The 6,349-nt window shown below is 51.6% G+C and overlaps 1 pseudogene; it reads left to right on the forward strand.

Annotated features, from left to right (window-relative positions):
* The first annotated feature begins 554 nt into the window (after nt 1-554).
* On the forward strand, nt 555-2,392 carry LOC111257694 (annotated as a pseudogene).
* Nucleotides 2,393-6,349: the final 3,957 nt, after the last annotated feature.

The following is a 6,349-nucleotide window of genomic DNA, read 5'->3' on the forward strand; positions in this document are numbered from 1 at the left end:
CAGCCCACTGCCGGCCGGCCCCGTCGCCACCCAGCACTACCGCCCAAGTCCTCGCCGACCGACCCCATCTCCACCTAGCATGCTGCCCCAAGCCCCGCAACAATGGCAGGAGAAGAAGAACCTGGACAGCACTGAGTAGAACGTGGCAGGAGAAGAAGATGGGATAGAGAGGATGACAAGTGGGGCCTGAATTGGGGGCAACAATGGTAATCCACACTGAAATCGATCTTTTTTGGAGTTGAGAGCACCCATCTAGCCAAACACCCCATTTTTATTCTGGAGTTCTAGAGTGGAGCTGGCTCCACTTGAAGTTCTGGAGTGGAGCAGCTCTACTCAGAGTTGGAGCCATGCCAAACAGGGTCTAAAGACCCCCCTTTTGTTCCGGTTGGTTTATCCCGGATGAATTTTCGGGAGATATGCACCCTACCAACCGAGACTAAAGGCTAATTCTCTACTAGTACTGTCGGTGCCACAACTCCGCCCCACCTGTTCGACAGTGCCCTGTGGCCTCCTTCCGGCACCCCCGTCTGGTCCACGCCACCCCCAGGGCCACCATGGCCCACGACGATGACACATCCAACCCAGGGACAGGCATAGTGGCGGGTCGCACAGTTCGCCACCTGTCGCCGGCCGAGCTCGAGGAGCGTCGCCGCACCGAACAATGCTACAACTGTGACGAGAAGTACGTTAGGGGTCACAACACCCGCCTGTTCCACTTGGATATCGACGACGACGAGGAGGAGCTACCTGCCGAGGAGACTGGAGAGCACCCACGGATATCACTGCTCGCCATCGCCGGCGTCCGCACCCGCGACACCATGCAGCTGGCCGTCCGCCTTGGCGCCGTGACCTTGACAGCCCCCTTCAACTCCGGATCCACGTACAATTTTGTGACTGCACCCGCGGCGTCCCGATCTAACCTCTGTTTCATTCCTCAAAACAACATCTCCGTCACCGTCACTAATGGAGATTGGGTGCCATCCTTGGGCGTTTTTTGCGACGCAGCGTTCTCCATCGACAATGAAGCATTCCGCACCGACATCTTCATCCTGCCTCTCAACGAATACGACATGGTGCTCGGGACGGACTGGTTGGCAACTTTGGGCCCCATACTCTGGGACTTCGGTCGCCACACCATGTTTTTCTGGAGGCTCAGCCACCGTGTGCGCTGGCGCGGCGTGCCAGGACCGGCTGGACCACAGCTCCGCGTGTGCTCCGGGGTCGACACCTGCGAACTCCTGGACCTTCTCCTGGCGGAGTTCACCGACGTCTTCGACACCCCAACGGGACTACTGCCACCCCGCACCAGAGATCATCACATCCACCTCATCCGTAGCATAGCGCCAGTCGCGGTTCGGCCCTACCGCTACCCCTAGCTGCAGAAGGACGAGTTGGAGCGCCAATGTCGTGCGCTGGAATAGCAGAGCCTCATCCAGCGCAGCTCCTCAGTGTTCTCCGCCCCGGTCCTCCTAGTGAAGAAGGCCGATGGCACTTGGCGCCTCTGCGTGAATTACCGAGCTCTCAACGAGCGCACGGTGAAGGACAAGTTCCCCATCCCCATCGTCGAGGAACTCTTGGACGAGCTGCACGGAGCGAGGTTCTTCACCAAGGTTGACCTCCGTTTCGACTACCACCAAGTGCGTATGCATCCCACCGACGTGGAGAAGACAGCGTTCCGCACTCACGACGACCTGTACCTTGTCATGCCCTTCAGCCTCACCAACGCGCCGACCACCTTCTAGGCACTGATGAACGACGTCCTCCACATGTATCTTCGCCAGTTCGTGCTGGTCTTCTTCGACGACATCTTGATCTTCAGCTCATCTTGGGCTGAGCACCTCCGCCACATCCGCGCCGTCCTCTTAGTCATGCGCGACCACCGGCTGTTCCTGAAGAAGTCCAAGTGCTCGTTTGGAGAGATGGCCGTGGCGTATCTCAGCCATATTGTCTCGGGAGAAGGTGTCTCCATGGACATCAGCAAGGTGCAAGCCGTCATGGACTGGTCGACTCCACGTATTTTGGGTCCATTGCTGCTCCCTTAACCTGCCTGCTCAAACGCGATGCGTTCCAGTGGTCGCCCGAGGCCGACGTAGCCTTCAAGAAGCTCCAGCGTGCTCTGACAACAGCGCCAGCACTCACCCTCCCAGACTTCACGAAGCCGTTCATCATCGAGTGCGACGCGTCCGGCTCAAGGATCGGGCCGTTCTTCACCAGGCCGGAGGCACCATTGTTTTCTTCAGCCGCGCCCTTCCTCCTCACCACCGTGGCCTCGCTGCATACGAACGCGAACCGTATCTATGCGGCCGCACGTTCGTCGTCCGCACAGTTCGTCAGCCGCTCAAGTACATCCTCGACCAGCGCCTCGCAACTATTCCGCAACACCATTGGGTAAGCAAACTGTTGAGCTTTGATTTCACTGTTGAGTACGGGGCGCACAAACGTCGTGGCCGACGCGCTCTCACGCCGGGAAGCGCCGGACGCCCAGCTGCACACCGTCTCCTCGCCGTCGTTCGACCTCCTGGACGAGTTCCGGCAGGCGGCAGCCACAGATGAGGAACTGGGTCGCTTGCGCCGTCAGATTGAGGAGGGTTCGCTGGGTGAGCCGTGGAAGATTGTGGATGGTTTGGTTCTGTTCCAGTAGCGCCTGTTCGTTCCCAAGGCGTTCCCCCTCCTGCCCGTGCTCCTCGCCGCCGTCCATGACGACAACCATGAAGGGGTCCAATGCACTCTGCGCCGCCTGCGCCGCGACTTCCATGTGCCTGATACCCGGAAGATTGTACAAGAGTTCGTGCGCGCCTGTGTTGTCTGCCAGCGTAATAAAACGGAGCAGCTTCACCCTGCCGGCCTTCTTCAGTCCCTTCGGGTGCCGTCGGCAGTCTGGCAGGACATCAGCCTAGATTTTGTGGAGGGCCTTCCAAAGGTTGGCGGGAAGTCCGTGATCCTCACGGTGGTGGATCGCCTCTCTAAGTAAGCCCACTTCATTCCGCTTAAGCCACCCATATATAGCAGAGTCCGTGGCGCGCGTATTCTTCGCGGAGATCGTTCGGCTTCACGGCATTCCGGTCTCCATCGTCTCCGATCGCTATCCTGTGTTCACCTCGTCGTTCTGGCGCACGTTGTTCCGTGCTTCAGGTTCCACCCTCCTCATGAGCTGTGCGTTACACCCCCAGACGGACGGACAGACAGAGGCTGTCAACAAGGCGATTGGCATGTATCTGAGGTGCTTGACCGGCTACCGACCCCGCCAGTGGGTACGTTGGCTTCGGCGTTCCACACAGCTCTTAAGGAGACATCGTTCCGCGTGGTATATGGCAGAGATCCGCCGTTGCTTCGCTCTTATGATCCTAGTGACCGGGTGGTCGCCGTCGCCCAGAATTTGGCAGAGCGCGACGAGTTCAGGATGTTCGAATTCGCCTGGAACAGGCTCAGCACGTGGCAAAGCAGCAGTATGATCGCCGCCACCGCGCCGTGGAATTCCAGGTGGGCGATTGGGTCTGGCTCCGGCTCCATCGCCGGCCGCATGGATCGCTTCCGGCCGCAACTACCGGCAAGCTGCGCCAGCGCTACTTTGGGCCATACAAGATCACGGAAGCCATTAACCCCGTGGCTTTCCGTCTGGCTTTGCCGCCGGGCACGCGCCTACACGACGTCTTCCATGTGGGGCTTCTGAAGAAATATGTTGGTGTGCCGCCGGATTCGCCGCCGCAGCTTCCCCCAGTTCACACCATGGTGCCATTGTTCCGGCTCCTGCTTGCGTTCTCAGATTACGTGTCGACAACGGGGTTCGCCAGGCCTTGGTGCAATGGGACGGGCTTCCTCCATCGTCAGCTTCCTGGGAGGACCTCGCCCAGTTTCAGGCTAGCTACCCTCAATTTCAGCTCGAGGACGAGCTGTTGCTCGAGGGGGGGAGTGATGTCATGTGGGGCCGGAAGTATTCTAGGCGCAAGAAAGACCAGAGGAAGCAGGACGCAGAAGAGGCTTGGTAGTCAGTTAGGATTAGTTTGTTAGTTCAGTTTGCTTAGAGATTTGGTTAGCTCGTGAGGGAGGAGTTTGTTTAGATTTGGATTAGGAGTCTGGTTTATCTTAAGTTGTTGAGAGCTTGAACGAGGGGCAAGAATCGGCCTATAAATATAAAGGCCTTGTAACCGGAACATCAAGCAATAGATTAATCTTTCCTCCAATTCTATCTTCTCCAACCAAGCGCAGGGCAGAGAGGACTTGATCGTCCCCCTGTCGTCAGTTACCTGGCTGGGTTACCCTGGCTACTACAGTAGCCCTGTCCGGGATCACGGTGCACCCGTCTGCACCACTGAAGGTGATGACCATTCAGTTGTAATTGAATACTTTTCTTATGTGCAGTGTAACCCTTGCTGTGGCTACTTGTTACAGATAATAATAGCGATGATAGTTTTATTACCTGAAATGTAGTACCTCTTGGGGTACCTATGTAGTGCGTAGTGCTTATTGGTTCAAATTTTTTGAAGTGATACTCTGTTATTGAAATTGATAATTTCCAGGTAATATTTCTAGTTAGTATTGAAGTCCATAAGATGCTCTATGTTGTAGTGTGTTCAGCTGATCTACATAAGTTGGTATTTTACTCTTTAGGGCCTATTTTTTTTTTTGAAACATTGTTTAGGGCCTATTTTCAAGAGAGGGATTGCTCCAGTAATATTCAGACTTGGATCCCAATTCCTCTTTCCCAAACAGCTGCAAAATGGGAGGAAAGGTGAACCTACAACCTGGGTTGTGAGATGACATGAAAACAATTGTAACAAAGTTACATTTAGTGGATGAGGGCCACTCTTTGTTTCTGTTCACATTCTTCCATCTGTAACCACGAATTCAGCATTGAGTCTGTATTTGATTATTTTGACTTGCAGATTTACAGCTGTAGCCGTAATGGCGAAATTTGTCTTATGGACGTGGAGGAGGTTTTCAACATGGTTCATTTGTGTAATGATTTGGTGCTCTCCCTTTGCCAACCACCAGATAACAGCAATTGTTTGTATTTCGGTAAGGGGAATGGTGATCTGAATGCTTTTGATGAGAGAGCGGGTAAAATCTCAAGCATATGGCAGTTGCATCGTGATTCCATAAGCTCAATAGATTTCAATCCTGAGAATACATATATGCTAGCAACAAGTTCATCGGACAACACAGCATGCGTGTGGGATTTAAGAAACATGAAAATGCTGAAGGCACAGAGCTTGAAGGTTGTTGAACATAAGATGCATGTTCCTTCAGCTTATTTCTCACCAAGCGGAAGCATTCTTGCGACAAGGTTATCCTTTTGTGGTCATTTCTCCAATATCCATATATTGCATCTATCTGTGGTATACTATGTGCATATGTATTATTTGTAGTTAGTATTTACTTGCAGAATGTATTGCTGATAGAATGTCGCACAAATAGTCATATTGGTTGCCACAATGCCACCCATTATCTGCGTGTTCTTCAGTACAATTATGGTTTTCTTCCCATTGCATAAGTGAAGTATAGTTTGTTGTAATATGTAATTTTCTTTATCCGCTTTGATGCCTCAATTACCTCAAATGTCGAAGCATTAATGACATCAGATATGCTGATATAACTCTTATCTCTGCAGTCGTGATAATACTGTTGGGATTCTGAGTGTCCGTGACTTCGACAAATTATGCTATCTATAGCATTCTTGTCCTTCAACTCCATTCAAGTATGTCCTCTCTTCACAGCTGGTTTCTTAATGTCAAAATTATAAATTTATAATGTTATGTCAGTGTAGAGCAGGGCAGCTTATTTGTAGAGATCTCTTATTCATATTTCCTCTGTTCTTTTATACACACATTTGAACATTACTCATTCGAAATTTAAGTCAGCAAAAACTGTTATAAATTGATTTGATTGTATTTTTCATAGAAAAGTTACTAAAATCACCATTAGATTAACATATTTGTGGTTGATGTTTTTGAAGTTTGCACACATAAATCAAACTGAAAACAGGGGGCGGGGGTAAGAATGGCACCTAGAGCCCGGCTCAATTTGCCTTCAGTGTTTTTACTTTCTAATACATAATTCTTGGGGTCATTTTGATGGGAATGCATGTTTAATCCATGACTGCAGGGCAAGCTGGGGTTGGAATGATTCTGAACTGTTCCTTTGCCCTGTCTAACTAACTAGTGAAACTTAGCTTGAGTTGTGTAAGTTCAGCTGTGTATTCATTAGTAAACTCTGGAGTAGTGGAGTCCAGACTGAGAATCAGAGGATCCGTCATGTATTAATGATTGTAGCACATGATGAGATTTTGATGTGCTAGCTATCACATGTGCTCTACTATTGGTTGCACTAGGATCCTTAATTGTATTAATGA

The sequence above is a fragment of the Setaria italica genome, chromosome VI (genome assembly GCF_000263155.2).
Source record: "Setaria italica strain Yugu1 chromosome VI, Setaria_italica_v2.0, whole genome shotgun sequence".
Taxonomy (NCBI): Eukaryota; Viridiplantae; Streptophyta; class Magnoliopsida; order Poales; family Poaceae; genus Setaria; species Setaria italica.